The 18,411-nt window shown below is 34.4% G+C and overlaps 1 pseudogene; it reads right to left on the reverse strand.

Annotated features, from left to right (window-relative positions):
- Nucleotides 1-220: 220 nt before the first annotated feature.
- LOC112710282 (syntaxin-43-like) lies at nt 221-4,421 on the reverse strand (annotated as a pseudogene).
- Nucleotides 4,422-18,411: the final 13,990 nt, after the last annotated feature.

The raw sequence follows: 18,411 nt of genomic DNA on the forward strand, positions 1-18,411 counted from the left end.
GTACACGAAATTAAAATAATAATTAAAGAAGTTAAATTCAAAAGTAATTAAAGAGTTTTGACTTAAGAATTATTTTCTAGAGTTATTTATTGTTATACAAATTATATGAATATAATTGAATTAATCCATCCTATGTAACATCCCAATAAATTTTAAAATATTAAAATTCTTAATTAGCAAAGTCCAACAAGTCAACTAATTGGATCATATGGAAAATAAATTAGATGGAATTGAGCCAATTAAATATATTCAAATCATCCAACTATCATAAAAGATGAAGACCAATTAAGCTCTAAGACTCGTTTAGGTTTTTACCCTTAAGTCAAAACAAAGATTCTACTCTTTCATATCAAAATTAAGGTGCAGAAACTTAATCTAATTTAATCCAAAATTTTAACTATAATCTAATTCAATTCTACTCTCAATTTCCAATCTTGCAGCCGCTCCCGGTGGCAAAAGAATGCTCAGTAAAAGATTCATTCAGCGACACTATACACACCTCCTTCATTATGTCCAATCTGGCTTAACAAGTTGCAAAAGAATCATTTTCGGATCTCTTCATCCAGAACACTGAACACATGCGTTAGATACTTCGAAACTCCTTGGTCCTCTCTTAAGACAAGCTGCATTACCAAATATATCCAAGCCAGTAATTGGTAGAATCAGTGGAAAGATTGCACCCATGAAAGGTGACCACAATATTGAATACCGCCATCGATCACAAGATAATTTCCTTAAGGATTAAGAGAACCAACATAACAAGGCACATGATGAGCAGCACCGTCGCACACATTACCATGCCCCCCTTTTTCTGGTTTCTCTCTGCCTGCAAGTACCATAAACCAAATAGTTATTGTATGGAAACTGAGATGAAAATTGTGGAAAGCACTAAAGAGAGAACATGAAACACACTCTAACTAAAACAGTAGGAAAGGAAGAGATGTAGGACCTTCTGAAGCTGTTTAAGGCCATCCTCAACTGTAGTCTATTCTATCAACAATTGTACCCTGTACGTACTGAATGTCAATTTCTCCAGGGTTTATGAGTAAGAAAGTTTTCAATTCCCAATGGAAGGATGGCATCTGCTGACCTGGTCAATGACTAGGACTGATAAATCCTTCATAATTTGAGCAAGCTACCTATCAACACATGAATATATTAGCTCATGAAGAACTAATACAACATCAGTAAACACCATTAATAGCAAGTTTTGCCTACCTGCTGAATTTCTTTTTCTCTTTCCACTGTGAATGCTTCAGTTTTTTTCAGCTTGGCCATCTGATGTTCATTAAATATCTAAACACACAGAACTTGATTGTATCAACCAAAAAATTGTTAAAATTTATTAAAGCACAGCCAGTACTGGCTATATGGATAACAATTGAGGATCCCCCCCCCCCCCTTTTTTCTCTTTCTTCTTCCACAAAAAAAAAAAAAAAAGAATTTCCACAAGAATTACCATATTATCCAGGTCATCATCTTCATATGTGGATTTACTTCCATTCATGTTGATCTCTAAATCAACCCCGTCTTGACCCTGCAACATCATACAATGACAATACCAAACTTCAAGACAGAATTTCCACAAGTTATTTACTACTATTTATGGCATTAGTAATTGAAATATTCTCCAGATATTTACTGCTCATTCCAATATAATATTCCTCCAAAACAAAGGACAATCAAATTGTTGGCTGGCATACAGGAAGATAAGAAATCACTTGCCAATAGACAAAAAAAAAAAAGGATCAACATAGATCTGGTTCTTCGGTTGCCAGTTGTCACTAGTTTGAATTTGATCATTATTGATTTTCAGGATATAAGCCCTCATTCGTTCCTGTTGCTGGCCAACATAGAGGATGATTGAGAAACCACTTGCTAATAGCAAAATAAGAAGGGATCAAGGTAGATTTTGGTTCTACAGCTGTCAATATTTGACTTTGATCCACATTATTTTATTTTATATTTTTTCCAGGACATAAGTATATTAATAGAATTGAAGTATCAAACTCTAGGAGTTAATCCTTCTTGAAAAATAGAGAATAAAGTGAAACATCTGAATCATTAATGAAATAATCAATGGTTTCAAATTATATGATAGTTATGCATGTGCTTATATCTTAATTGTTTAGATGTTCTACAGTGCAAGTGTGCAACCAGCACTTTAGAGGAGCCAAATCCTTCCTTTTGATGAATATTGAGTAAGAACTAAAACCTAACAAATGAAAAATAAATAAATATAGGTACCAGTACTTAATAGTAAGGATAAAAATTCAAATTAGTCACAGCAGCAGGGATTAAGGCACAAAAATGATAGGGACGAAACCTATTCAATGAAGAACAATTGAAATGGTAAGACATGAGAGTTGCAGTTTAAAATAGCAAAAAATATATATATATTGTTTATGAACAGAATACAATAAAATACAATTTTGTGGCTATATTAGCTTTCCATTTACTAAATTGATGCTAAATTGTTCAGGCATAAACTCTACTATATTATCTTGCACTTCTTTGTTACCGAAAAGAAAAATATTTAAATAAATAAATTCTCTGACCTCCTTTTGTTGCCTTAGGCGCCTCAAATATGTTGATTGTTTCTTGCGGAGTTCTACAGAGAGGTTCTGAAGGTCAGTAGCAAGAGAACGCTGCAATCCATGAACAGAGTATTAAAAAAAAAAAAAATCAATACACAACTACCAATAAGGTTATGGAATAACAGACAGAAGCACATGTAAAACGTGTTGACACATAAAGATTAAACAGTACAATGTCAAGGCACCCATCTTAGACTCGATTTCATGGACAAATGACCAGCTAGCTTTTGGGCTAATAAAGATAGAAAATGGATAAGTATGAATAATGAACACCTGTCTCTTCCTCCTCATACCAGTACAGAAAATCAAGAAATGTTCGAAAATATTTCACCATCATTAGAAAAAGGGTAAAATAAACATGGATGCTAAAGAATTGGAAACTATTTTCTGTTTAACAGGAAAATCTTCTAATCTGTAAAGAGAAATAAAATGATGATTAGTGTGTGCTTTCCCCAACAGTATAACTCAAAGGCAAACCCAGAATCATTTTATGAAGCAGAGAAAATCAATGTGTGAAATTTGGTGACATGCACAAAATATTAAGGAGAAGGGGAGAATTAGTAGTTAGTTATCATATGCCTTGTCCAGAAACGCTCATTGGCAAGTGCTCTTAATAAGACCTCCTGATTCTAAAACGTAGTATGCAAACTCTTAACTTGATTGTAAGAACAATGCCAGCTAAACTGAAATGACTATCTGCTAGCTGATAGTTAACATATAAGATTTATTTGTTTAATAAATGTCTACCTAAACTCAATTTAGAACCAAAATACCATACCAGTCAATCATGCCAGAGAAGAAATCGTTTAATGCTTCATTTATTGAGAAGCCCAGAGATTTTGAGTTGAATAATACACATTTATTCTTATATACCAATAAAGAACGTCCATCTTTCGAAATGGATATTATATGATAATTATTGAATGGTGGTACCTGCACATTCTTTCTCACATTGGAATCCTCAGATGGCCCACCAGCAGGAAGTCTCTGCAGTCTCTTCTCTGATCTCTTTATCAAGTCAGTTATCTCATATGTTTAGGGACTCGATAGCACGTTGTTCTTCCTTACCGTCACCAAATGATGGCATTAAGGCCTTTGCATGCGCCTTGGCCAACTCTGCCATTTTTGTTCTGGCGCGCTGCACATTTGCTGATATTTCTTCAGACACATCCACCCATGCTGGCGGTAACCCAACTGTAACCAGATTTAGATCCTTACTGCATTTCACAAGAACAATGAACAACCCACCATTTCAAAGTCTTTTTAATAGCTTCAAGCAATACATGCATTTGAAAAACAAAAGGCAGAGAGTTGAACTATGCATAATGTCGTAAACAAGTGACAAATCTATAAGAAAAACACCCCCTATTTCCACCATGATTCGAATTCCCTACCAAAAACAACTTCAACAAAGCCTTTATCCACTAAGTGAGGTTAACTAGATAGATCCATTGATGCCATTACATCCAATAATAAGCCAGGTACAATATATAGATATAGACAAGCATTTAAACTCTAAACGAAGAAGAAAATGAGTATATTAACTAATATTCAAGAAAGTGTACTACAGACAATTCGTCTGTTAAAAATATAGACACACTCATATTCACTGAAATTTGAGTTTTCATCAATTTAGAGCTATTCTTAAAACTCCGGTGTAGAGTGTAAACAGATACACACCTTTTTATCATAATCCCGAGGTCGAAAATAAAAAGAAAAAGAAAAAATACAATAATTCAAATGTTTCCGCTTTCGTTCAATCCAAATCCAAAAAGCACCAACATAGAAAGATCTGCGCGAAATCACCTTGAGCTACCGGGATCGTCGGTGCTTAGAGGTATGTAAGAGCGATTAGGGTTGAGGAGCGAGGTGCTGACCAATTCAATGGTCTTAATTTTTAAAAACAACTAATTTAAGACTTATTTTTAACACTTTTCATAAAAGACAATTGTGACAAACTTTCAAAAGCATATAATCATAAACCCTTCCTGCATAGAATATGAACTAATTCCGTCAAATTATTATTTGTCAAAGTCGTATATTACAAATAAAAGGGATAAAAGAATGCAATAAAATTTCAAAAGTTTAGATTTAATTAATATTTTGATTTAAATTTTAAGAATTTATTTTCGTTTTTCATCTTAAGAATTTGTGTAGATCGAAAGAATAATTTTTATTTTATTTGAGTTCTTATAAATTTTGAAAAAATAACTTAATTGAACAACAACTTGAAAATAATATTTCTTAAATACTTAATGGGATACGTGATATATAATTCTCTTATATTTAAATAATTAGAGTTTATGTGACATATAAACTAGAATTAGAGTTAAACATCTAATTAAAATTAAGTGACCAAGGAATCGGCGATTAACTAGGTTAGAGGAGACTAAATTACTAAGGAATTAGGGTTTAATCATATATAGTTTGCCATGAACTGAATCTTGCATGATTAAAATAGTTGATAAGAAAAGTTAATCCGGAAGATAAACAACACCGAAACTTTAACTATTTTCTCATATATATTTCACAACCCGTTTACTGCTTACTTTCTAATTCTCTGAATTTACTGTTTAATACTAGTGAACTCTTAAATATCATTTTTTGTTTGTTTGACTAAGTAAATCATTCAATCATTTCCTGAGTTATTACTTGATACGACCCGATGCACTTGCCGGTAAATTTGTGGACATTAAATTCCGTACCAAGCTTTTGGCGCCGTTACCGGGGATTGTTTGTGATTGACAACTACCAGTTGTTTGATTGCTTAGATTAGGTGATTTTAGCTTTAATTTTATTTAAATTTTAGCTTTTCGAATTTTTTTTCAATTATTTTTTCTTAATTTCTGAAATTAAGTTTAGTGTCGCCTAGTTATTTTTATTTTAATTTTTCTGATTATTTTTCTTATAAATTTCGAAATTTTTTTGCTCCAAGTTTTGATTATAATTTTCAAATTTTATTGCCTTCTTTATTTAGTTGCTTTCTATAATTTCTCTTACTCATGTTACCTCATTGGAAATTCTCCTCACTCTAACGTGTAGAGATTCTCACTTTTTCTTGTTTTCTGTTTGTTTATGAGCAGGAAGAGGAACAAAAAATCTCTTGTAGATTTTGATCCTGAACCTGAGAGAATCTTGAGATGGCATTTGCAACAAGCTAAACTCTACAAATCTGGTGAAAATATTAGTGATACTCTTTTAAAAGAAGCTGAAGAGTTCACCATGGATGCCAATAATGCTGTCAATGCTAATGTGGTTAATCAGAATGAGAATGAACAACCTAGAAGGATGCTTGGCTCATACACTGCTCTCACTCCTGATTTCTATGGGAACAGTATTGTGGTGCCTCCTATAGATGCAAACAACTTTGAGTTGAAGCCTCAATTAATCACCCTATTATAGTAAAATTGTCAGTATTATGGACTCCCACAGAAAGATCCAAATTAATTTATTTCTAATTTTCTGTAGATCTATGACACTGTGAAGTCAAATTAAGTGAGTTTTGAGGTTTACAAGCTTATACTCTTTCCATTTGATGTGAGGAATAGAGTAAAGCAGTGACTTGATTCTCAGTCTAAGGAGAGCTTGGACACTTGGGACAAGGTGATCAATGAATTTCTGACCAAATTTTTTCCACCACAAAAGCTGACTAAGCTAAGGGTGAATATTCAAACCTTCAGATAGAGAGATGATGACTCCTCTATGAAGCCTAGGAGAGGTACAAGCTGATGATTAAGAGATGCCCTCCTAACATGTTTTTTGAATGGACCAAGTTGGAGATCTTTTATGATGGCCTTTTTGAAATGGCCAAAATGTGCTTGGACAACTTTGCAGGTGATTCATTGCACATAAAGAAGACGCCTAAAGAGGCTACTGAACTTATATAGATGGTTGATAACAACCAATATCTTTACTCTTCTGAGAGGAATCCTGTGAACTCTGGGGCTCCTCAGAAGAAAGGAGTCTTGGAAGTGGATACCTTTGATGCTATTCTTGTTCAGAACAAAGTCATGTCTCAACAGATCAATATGCTTACTCAGCACTTGAGTGTGATGCAGGTTTCAGCTGTTAGTGCTCAAAATGCTTCCTCAAGAGGCTCCATATGACATGAATGGTGGCTTCATTCAAGGTGAGAATTATGAATATGCTCAATTTTCTCCTGAACATGTCAATTTTATGGGGAATGCTCCTAGAAATCCTAACAATGATCCATATGCCAAGACCTTTAATCAAGGATGAAAAAATCACCTAAACTTTAGGTGGAGAGAGCAACCTCAGAGGCTACAAAATTGCAATAATTCTTAGGGCAATTTTCATCAGAATAATTTCAATAACCACCAGTTTCAGTCATCTCAACCACAACAACCTCAGCAAGAAACTTCTCAACCTCAGAAGACCACTGATTTGGAATCATTAGTTGTAAGTTTTATGCAGGAGACTAGAGCTTCACTCAGAAACTTAGAAATGCAAGTAGGTCAATTGAGCAAACAACTACCTGAGAGACCTCCTAATACTCTTCCTGGTGATACTGTGGTGAATCCTAGAGAAGAATGCAAGGCTATTCAATTGAGAAGTGGTAAAGTGACTGGTTCTGAGACCAAGGTCAATGAGGAGCTGGTTGAAAAAGAAGCTCCGGAAGAGAAGAAAGAGAAGGTGGAACACGCCCCTCCCAGGCGTGCAGACAACTCTTTTTCAGTCTCTCTTGACACACATTCGACATTGCCTAAGGCTCCCAAATACAAGCCCAAAATGCCAACCCTCAGAGGCTCCAGAAGGCTTCCAAAGACAAGTAATTTTTCAGATTTTTAAAGGTCTTTAAGAAGCTTCAAATCAACATTCCTTTTGCTAATGCCCTTGAGCAAATGCCTTTCTATGCCAAATTTATGAAATAATTATTGAGTAACAAGAGGAATTGGAAGAAAAGTGAGATAATGGTGTTGACAAAGGAATGCAGTGCCATCATTCAACATAACCTTCCTGAGAAGATGTAGGATCCAGGAAGCTTTGTAATTCCTTGCACCATTGGAGATGTCACTATTCAGAGAGTTTTGTGTGATCTTGGAGTTAGCATCAACCTCATGCCACTTTTATTGATGAGAAAGTTCCAAATTGATGAGGTAAAACCTACTCGTATTTCTCTTCAACTTGCTGACCTTTCTTTTAAGATACCTGTGGGGGTTGTAGAGGATTTACTTGTGAAAGTGGGTCCATTTATTTTTCCTGCTGATTTTGTCATATTGAATATGGAAGAGGATAAAAAGTCCTCTATTATTCTTGGAAGACCTTTTTTAGCTACAGGTAGAGCTCTGATTGACGTGCAAAAGGATGAACTAACCATGAGGGTCAATGAAGAACAAGTAGTCCTTAATGTGTTCGAAGCTATTAAACACCCTAATGATTCTGAGGGGTGTATGAGAGTTGATGTTGTTGAACCACTTGGTCAAGAGGTGTTTGAAGCTAAGGCACTTGATGATTTTTTGGATTCTCTCTTTGAGAATAATTTGCTTGAGATTGATGATTCACCACCTCAGAAAGACATATCATACATGCCTAAAGCTGAGGAAGGAGTTCCTAAGCTTGAGTTGAAACCCTTGCCTCCTTCTTTGAAATATGCATTCCTAGGTAAGAATGATTCATATCCAGTGATTATTAGCTCTTCCTTGGTTGCTAATGTTCCTTTCAACTTTGATATTGACTTTTTGCATGCCTACGAAATTCTGAAACCAAACATTACCTCTGCTCCCATCATAGCTCCTCCTGTCTGGGATTTACCATTTAAATTAATGTATGATTCTAGTAATTATGCTATAGGGGCTGTTTTAGGACAGAGACAAAGCAAGCTTATGCACGTCATTTATTATGCTAGTCGCATATTAAATGATGCTTAAAAGAATTACATAACAACAGAAAAAGAATTACTAGCTGTTGTGTATGCTGTTGATAAGTTTAGGTCCTATTTGATTGGTTCTAAGATTATTGTCTATACTGATCATGCTGCTTTGAAGTACCTTCTAACCAAGTAGGATTCTAAACCAAGATTAATCAGATGGGTGCTGCTCCTTCAGAAGTTTGACATTGAGATTAAGGACAGAAAGGGGTCAGAAAATCAAGTGGCTAACCACCTTTCCCGGATTGATCCTGGAGAAAAAATGTTACCCCCTACTGCTGTGACTGAGACTTTTCTGGATGAGCAATTCTTTTTTATTCAGAAGGCTTCGTGGTTTGCAGATATTGCAAACTACAAAGCCATGAGGTTTATTCCTAAGGAGTACAGTAGACAACAAATTAAAAAGCTCTTAAGTGATGCAAAATACTACTTGTGGGAGGAACCTTATCTTTTTAAGAGATGCTCAGATGGTATAATCTGGAAGTGTGTCTCAGATGAGAAAACACAGCAGATTCTTTGGCATTGTCATGGTTATGAGTATGGAGGCCACTTTGGTGGTGAAAGGACAGCTTCTAAAGTCCTTCAGTGCGGTTTTTTCTAGCCGACTCTCTTCAGAGACTCAAGAGAATTTGTGAAGAACTATGATAAATGTTAGAGAGCTAAGAATCTCCCTGCCAATTATAAGATGCTACAGCATGGGATTCTTGAGATTGAGTTGTTTGATGTGTGGGGTATTGACTTCATAGGACGTTTTCCATCCTCATACTCCAACATTTATATCTTAGTGGTGGTTGACTATGTGTCCAAGTGGGTGGAAGCTATAGTTTTGCCCACCAATGATGCCAAAGTGGCGATGAGTTTCTTGCAGAAATATATTTTCAGCCAGTTTGGTGTCCTAAGGACACTTATTAGTGATGGAGGAAGCCACTTCTGCAACAAACAGCTGGACTCACTTCTGCAGAGATATGGAGTCCATCATAAGGTGGCTACCCCCTATCACCCTCAAACGAGTGGACGGGTCGATGTCTCTAATAGAGAACTCAAGAGGATTCTAGAGAAGACCGTCAGTACTTCAAGAAAGGATTGGTCTAGGAAGCTTGATGATTCTCTCTGGGCATACCAGACAGCATTCAAGACTCCTATTGGCACGTCTTCTTATCAGTTGGTCTATGATAAAGCCTGTCACTTGCCAGTTAAGCTGGAGCATAGAGCATACTGGGTAACAAAGTTCCTAAACTTTGATGCTAAGGCCGTAGGGACAAAGCGGATGCTCCAACTTAATGAGCTTGATGAGTTCAGATATTCTGCCTATGAGAATGCCAAGCTATATAAAGAAAGGACGAAGCTATGGCATGACAAAAAGATTGCCTTAAGAGTTTTTGAGCCAGGTCAGAAGGTGCTATTGTTCAATTCCAAGCTCAAACTCTTTTCCGGGAAGCTGAAGTCCCGGTGGTCAGGACCGTTTGTGGTAACCAGCGCATGACCATATGGTCATGTGAAAATTCAAGAAGAGAATTCTGATAGAAGGTTCACAGTAAATAGCCAGAGGTTGAAGCACTATTTTGGAGGCGAGATTGATCGCCAAAGGTCCACTCATCTGCTGAACTAGAAGAACTGACCGTCAAGCTAGTGACAGTAAAGAAGCACTTGTTGGGAGACAACCCAACTATTATATCCTTTAATTTTGTGCTTAGTTATTTTGATTTTTTTCTTTTCTTTTTCATTTTATTTTTCCTTTCCTTTTAATGATAATTCTGTAGTTTTTCCATTGTTTTCGATGTGTTTTATTCATGCAGAGTAATTATAACAGGAACAGGTGCAATCAGAAGGAATTTTGAACACTCAGGAGGAGCTGGATTCGGACTGGGTAGCGCCAAACTTGGTTTTCTGAAGTTAGGCATTATATCAAGGCAATTTTGGAGGAGCATTCGAGAGGGGTGGCGCCTAACTTGGCAATTCTTAAGTTAGGTGCCACTCAAGAAAAAAAAAGGCTGGAGGTGGCGCCTAACTTGGGCTACACCAAGTTAGGCATGAAAGAGGACTCTGGCTACGGGAGGCTTGGCGCCTAACTCCACCTCCACCAAGTTAGGCGCCAGCTTTATTACCTTGTCTTATTCAATACAAAATCACACCACTTCTAAACCAAATCACATAGATTCGATCCCCCTGCACAGATTCCCTTTCCCATCTTTTACCTCCCCAATCCCGTCCAATCCATTTTCCTTTCCCCATATATTCTTTCCTAACCCTTCCCCAAAAACCACTCGTGATTCCTCTCTCAGAATCCCACACCTTTATCCCTTTGACCAAAGCCCCTCCCTCATACCAACACCCCCACCTGTGAACCCCCCATCCTCTATATATACATCACCCCATCCCACACAAGACCCACATCAACTCACATACATAAACCCATTGAATTCTCAAGAAAGAGAAAAGGCAAGGAGCCGACCACCAGTTTCTATCATTCACAAAGATTTTGCTCTAAACTACATGAGGAGCATTTTTTTTTAGGTTACTTACAAGAGGGTTGTGATTCCGGAAGTGAAATTTGCACTTCAAATGGATGAATATTCAGAAATTTAGTTTTAGATTCAAAAGCGAGAGTGGCAATTTTCTTACAACTCACATACTGAGGTCGGATAATTGATGGTTCAAGACTTTTATGGCAACCTCTGGGTCACATACAAGGATGTCACTGGAGTTAATGAAAAGAAATATCAAAGCGTTGTAAGAGGAAAAACCCTTGACTTCAGTCCAAGGAATATCTGACGGACCCTCCATCTACCACAGCCTGATTATTTGATACCTGGGCGCTATAGTGAGAGGGTGGCGAAAGATAAAAAATTGGATCAAGTGCTTAGTGATATATGCATTTAGGGGGCCTAGTGGAGATTAGGTTCAGAAAGAAGATCTTACCAACTCAAGAGTACTGATCTTGTCCCTTTGGCCAAAGGATGGCTAGATTTTATCTGGAGATCTATCATGCCTACTAGCAACCAGTCCGAATACACTGTGGACCGGGTCATTATGATATACTGCATTATGAAGAAAAAAGAAGCGGAGGTAGCAGACATCATTGCCGAGAAAATCTACACCATTGCCGCTAATCCCTCTAAGAATGCTAGGCTGGGTTTCCCACATCTTATTTACCGCATCTGTGAAGCAGCTAAGGTCAAGGTGGATAATGATTTTTTTATTTTAGTGGAGAGGCCTATCGCTAAGAAGATTATGGAGCATCTTAGGGATCACTATAGGGTCCACAGAGAAGATCAAGCTAAAGAGGAGGCTCAATAGGACCACCCCCTTGCCTCAGGGACATTATTTTTCGTCTCATGAGTACTGGCAGCAGCTTACTTCTTCTATTGAGCAGATGAGGATTACGCAGGATAGCCGCTAAGAGTAATTTACATCCTCCATGGAGCAGATGAGGATGATGCAGGATAGTCGTTAGGAGCAGCTTACTTCCACCCTTGATCAGATGAGGGCAGCACAGGATATTCAGTGCCATGAGCTATCCCAGCTGAGACATGACTATGGGCATCTGAGAAGACCGTTTGGACCGTAGCCTGAGGAGAGAGACCCCCACCACGGTGACTGAGGTGGTCTAGTCCCTTTTTCACTTCCTATTTATTTCCGCTATTATTATGTTATATTCTTATTTTCTGCTATTTTGTTTGAGTGTCTACATGATCTTTAGTAATTTCAATTCCTAGGTTCTAGTTTAATTTTGTTATTTTTAATTCTGTTGTTTGTTTTTAGTTTAAAAAAAAGATGTCTCATGTATCGCAAACTGGACTTTAATCTAAGAAGAAAAGAAAAACAAGTGATGTATTGCATGAGAAATTGAGTTATATTTAAGAGTAATCTTATTTACTTAGATGTGGTGGTATTATCTGTGATTCTAAATGCATGATATGAATAATGCATATTTGAATTTGAATCAAAGGATGTTGGTGCATGAGGAACAGGAATTTAGAGAACTATTATGAATTCTCTAAATTAAGCAAAAGTTTAATCCTTGAAGCAAAAAAAATAGCAAGAAGAAAATAAAAAAGTAAGGTCCAAGGCTCTTAGCATCAAGGGCTAGGAAGGTTAAATATAATTAAAAAGCTCAAAGAGTTGTTTTCCTAGCCATATGTTTGTGGTGTGAATGTGTCAAGTAACCATTGAGACAGAGCATTAAGAGTCGAGATCAAGTACATTCAACAGAGTATGCCAAAGGCTTTGAGTACCATTGTCTGGGAGTAACTGAAAGAAAAATCAGAAATCAAAGAGAGTTTCCCAGTTAAATGCCTGTGGTGTTTTGTGTCAAGTAAAGCTTGAGACAAAACATTTAAAGTCACGGCTAGGCTCAAGGTGCAAGGCACCAAGAAAAAAAAGAATAAAGGAAAAGTTGTTGTGTACAAGGATTAACCCAAAGTGAAAAGGTCAGGGAATTCATAATATTATCTAGATTCTAATTCTGAATGACAGTGACATTCCTCGGATTCAAAGGATAGTGAGATGCCAAAACTATTCAGAGCTGCAGTGTATAAATCCCACTTTGAGAAAAAACAGGAGCTTAATTGAGCACTCACTTCTCATACAAATTCACATCCTAAGTTTATATTAGTTTTGGTTGCTTGAGGACAAGCAACAATTTAAGTTTGGTGTTGTAATGCATGAGCATATTTTTTATCTTTTCCTAGTGAATTTGTATTTAAATTGTCAAGTTTAATCAAGATTTAAATGCTCTTTAGCCACTCTGAATGCTACTTTGAGTTGTGTAAAATTTTGTTTATTTCAGGAAGCATTCGGATAGATTTGACAAGGTTAGTATAGAAGAAAAGGAAGAAAGTGAATGATACTGTCAACCCTAATCTCCTTGCACTCCAACAGAAATAACTTCAGATACAGATGTCCAATTGACGTAGTTTCAGTGGTATTAGAAAGCTAACTTCTAGGACTTTTTAACAATATATAATAGTATACACTTTTTCTCCATAATGTATGGCCTTGATGGCGCCTAACTTGGAATTTTTCACGTTCGGGTACAGCCACGCCTAACTTGGAATTTTCCAAGTTAGACGCCAATTCCAAAGATTTCAAGTTAGACGCCAATTCCAAAGCCTTGAATGGATGCCACGCCAAAGGAAAAGAGCATTGGAAGATTGCTTTAATTTTGATTAAAAACTTTATTTTATTTATAAATAGAAAAAGATATTATTTAGTTTTAGAAAATATATTTTATATTTATTAGGACTGGATATAAAAAAGGAAATATTTAGCCCTTCGGGCTCTCTTTTTTTTTACGTAGCTCATTCTACAGTTTACAATTTTTCTGAATCTTAGTTTTTTCTCTGAGTCATGAGCAACTAAACCTCTACTGTTAAGGTTAGGAGCTCTGTTTATTATATGAATTGATACTATTACTCTTCTATTTTAATTAATATTTTGATTTAAATTTCAAGAATTTGTTTTCGTTCTTCATCTTAAGGATATGGGTAGGTCGGAAGAATAACCCTTATTCTATTTGAGTTCTTATGAACCTTGGAAAAACAATTTACTTGAATAACATCTTGAAAATAATTTCTCTTAAATCACTAATTATATGGACTTAACGGGATGCGTGACATATAATCCTCTTATATTTGGGTAATTAAGATTTCTATGGCATATAAACTAGAATTGGACTTAAATCTCTAATTGAAATTAAGTGACCAAGGAATCGGCGGTTCACTAGGTTAGAGGAGACTAAATTACTAAAGAGTTAAGGTTTAGTCATATATAGTTTGCCATGAATTGAATCTTTTATGATTAAAATAGTTGATAAGAAAAGTTAATCCAGAAGATAAACAACTCCGAAACCTTAACTGTTTTCTCATATATATTTCACAACCCGTTTACTTCTTACTTTCTAATTCTCTGAATTTACTTTTAGTGAACTCTCAAACATCATTTTCTGTTTGTATGACTAAGTAAATCACTCAATCATTGTTGCTTGATCCATCAATCCTTGTGTGATCGATCCTCACTCACCTGAGGTATTACTTGGTACGACCCGATGCACTTGCCGGTAAATTTATGGACTTTAAATTCCGTACCAACGTGCTGAGTTTAGTAGCCGTTGCATGGGACATTAAGTTGCTTCATCATTGCCGGAGCTGCTGCTGCTCCGTTCTCTCATTTATTCATAGTTACAGTAAGTTATTCCTTGTTCCGAACCTTTTTGGTCGCTATTTTCATATATATTGTTGAGTTTTACACAATGTTTATGTCTCAGGGTTGAGTTACTGTTGTTGCATGGTGCTTTTGTGACTTTTGTGGTTGCGATATAGTGGAGTCGTGGTTGCGGCTGCCGCTGATTTTGGGCCAAGTGAGAAAAAGGATTTTTGAACGCGTTTGGTTTTATGGGTTTGACTATTCGAGGTAGATTTTTCTTAAAACTTATTTTATATTACGAAATTGTTATAAATAGATATTAATGTGAAAATTATATTTTTATGATTATGTGAATCTTATAGATTAAACTGATTTATTTAAAATGGATGTGATTAAATTATTGATTGCTTGAGTTGGCATGCGATTATTAATGAAAATTAATTTGAAAAACTAATTTGAATGTTTATACTGAGAAGTGGTTTTGCTGGAATTCGGAGTTATATATACTTATATATATTTATTTATTTATTGAGGATTGATTTGGTTTTGTAACTATTGGACAGAGTTTGAGAAATGTGGTTTTGAAAGAACCCATAAAGGTGATAAAGTCCGGGTTTTAGGAGAAATATTGTTGAAATTTTCATAAAAATTAGAGACTTTGTTTGAAGTGTTGTTTGAAAAACTTGGGTTGAAGGATTATTTTATTTGATTTTGATTAACTATGGAAAGGATTGTATTTTGGGGTGTTTTATATGAATTCTAAAGTAAGCATTCCAAATTAAGCGATTATGTTTGAAGTGAGATTTCGATTAGGAAGTAAAAATGATTTTGAATATTTTTTGGAAGAGTTTTTAAACATAAGGTGAAGTTAAAGTTTGTTTTAAAAAAACTGGTTAAATAAAATGACTGTCATTTGATTACTTTTAATTAAAGGGTTATATTTTGAAAAGTATTTAGTTGAATTCAAACTATTTGGTTTTGATTTGGCGCAACGAAATGATTTCTAAGTGTCTTGAGAATATTTTAAATTTAGAAATGAAATTGAAATCGGTTCTGAGAACTTGTTTTAAATAAAGGTGATTTTTTTATGGTTATGTTAAGTTGAGATTTTGAAAAGGATGAAATAAAGATTTGACTATTTTCAAAAAAATGAATTGGAAAATAAAGCTATTTTAAAGTGTTAAGTTTTTGTGCTAATTTCATAAAAGCTAGATGCTTTGTTTTGAAAACCTTATTTGGTTGATTTTGGTTGAATAAGCTATGATTTAAGAATTTTTAATGAATTTAAAATAACGAAATTGGTTGTCATCCCCTAAAATCTTGAGATTCTATTATGGAAATTAATTAATAAATCCTGATTTAAAGTGATTGATTTAAGAATAAATAATTTTTTACTCTTTTGAAAGAGGTTTAAACTTGAAATGATTTTGAAGTTAGTTCGAGAATTTTGATTAAGTGAGAAATGAGTTCTATGAAGGAGAACTAGTTTAGAGTGAAGTTGTTTTGAAGGTTTTGAAAAATTGGTTTTAAAGGAAAACGAATTGAGAAAAGGGTAATTTTTGGCATAATGTGGATTAAATTTATTTTGTTATTGAAAGTAAATGGGTCGAGAATGATTTTGAAATCGGGATAAAGATGAGTTTGATTGTGATTGAAGGATGGTCGGGCACGATATCCTAAAAGTGTGAATGGGCACTATATCCTATTTAATGGTGATTATCTTTAATCGTAAGGGTGGTCGGGCACGCATCCCGGATAATGCTGCCTCCCTGGAGAAGGTGACAGAGCACTATCCCTCTTAGACCGACTTGTGATAAGTCCAGGATATGACTGCTGGGGATGTACGACAGAGATGAAAGTTCCGGACAAAGATGGTTGGTGAATCTCACTTGATTTTATTTAACCTACGGGTAAGGACGGTTGATTTATTCCATTTATAAGAGTCGGGTCTTACAACATAACCGACGCGTAAGCTCGTAGCCAATAGAACATGCATGCTTCATGTGCATCTATGTGGCATTGTTTGGGTATGCATATTGTACTTAGTTTGCCTATGTGAACGATTTTGTTTAACTGCTAATTGCCATACTTTATGTAATTGCTCTTGATTGTACTTGAACTCCATTAGTTATGATTGTGACTGATTGGTTGGATTGTGGTGATTTGGGTGTTGATTGACTTGTTTGGGCTGGAGGCTATGATTAATTATGTGATGAGTCAGAGGCATGATTGGTTTGTGTTAAGATTTAGTAAAGTATGAAAAATCAAGTTGGTTCAGTATAGACTTAATGAACCTATGCAATTCTATAGTGAGAACCCTTTCGAGAACGATGTTCTCACTCCCCTACAGGTGTTTCCTTTTTAGGATATGAACGAGGAAGTCATGAAGAGTTTATTCTGTTTTCTACTTATATGATGTATTGTATTGTTTTAGATATTATGTTTTTCCTCGCCTTTATCTTTATATATTCTGTAAGAGGGATATGAATTGTATTAGTTAATGCTTGTAAAATTATTATGTATATATATGATCCTTTGTAAGTATTAATATTTGTATGGATGTATGTTTTAATAAAAAATTGGGTTTAAATTTTAAACAGCTTATATTTTAATATTAAATATTTTTAAGAGTTGTCATAATATCCGAACTATCAGAGTGGCGCAGCCGAAAATAAAACATTTTGATAATTAAGGTGTTACAAATAATATAACCGATAAATTTAAAATGTATTTAATTAATAATTTTATCTATAGAAGAATCAACTAGAGAACTTAACTGAGATATAATGGGAACTAAATCATAGAGATGGAGATTTGGAATAATAAGGAGGGTTAGAAGAAAAATTTGATGATGTTCTCAAATCGATTTTCTCATATTTATCTATTTAAGAGAATAATAATATAGGTGTTTGTTTTATTTAAGAATATATATTTAAATTGGTCCTTAAAAAATTTTGTATTAGACATTTTATATTATAAGAAAATTTTATTATCTTGATGAGGTTTTTGAACTTTATTAAAGTAAGATATATTGGTTATTTACTTTTAAAGATTTATTTGTTCAAGTAAAAACAATAAATCTGAATATGATAAGAATTTATATATTTTACTTTTGTAAAATTTAAGAATTTCAATGTAATAATAATTTTTTTAGAGACAAAAACGTCTGACATAAATTTTTTAGAGATCTATTTAAATATATACTCTTTATTTAATTTACAGTACTCATATTTTAGTTATTCTATTTACAATTACATTATTACATTGTAACATTTTTATTTTTATTAATCATATATAACACAAATTTATATCTTTTTAGTAATTATTGAAAAATGTTTATACAAAAATAAAATATAAAATAATAAAATATATGCAAATTAAATAGATTAGTAAAAAATAAAATTAAAAAATATCAATAAAAACATAAATAGAATATACATTTATCGTGCAATGCACATATACACACATAATCATATTCTCATAAGAGTTAAAACTTTCGTTGAATTAATACTTAAAATGACGTCTAAAATTTGACTTTCGATTCAATTTAATCCTCAAAATTTTAATTGATCCAAATTTTATTCTAAAATTTTAATGCATGTCTCAAGTTGATCGTTCCGTCAATTTTCGTCACTGGAAAAATGACGCGATGAATTTAGTTGACATCTAACAGTGATACAAGAAAAATGACATCGTTTTTTAAAAACCTAATTCTCTATTCCTTCATCAGTAAAAGAGGATTGTCAAATTTCTATGGTGTTAAATCCAAACAAACCAACAAGA

This window comes from Arachis hypogaea, chromosome 9, assembly GCF_003086295.3.
Source record: "Arachis hypogaea cultivar Tifrunner chromosome 9, arahy.Tifrunner.gnm2.J5K5, whole genome shotgun sequence".
Lineage (NCBI taxonomy): Eukaryota > Viridiplantae > Streptophyta > Magnoliopsida > Fabales > Fabaceae > Arachis > Arachis hypogaea.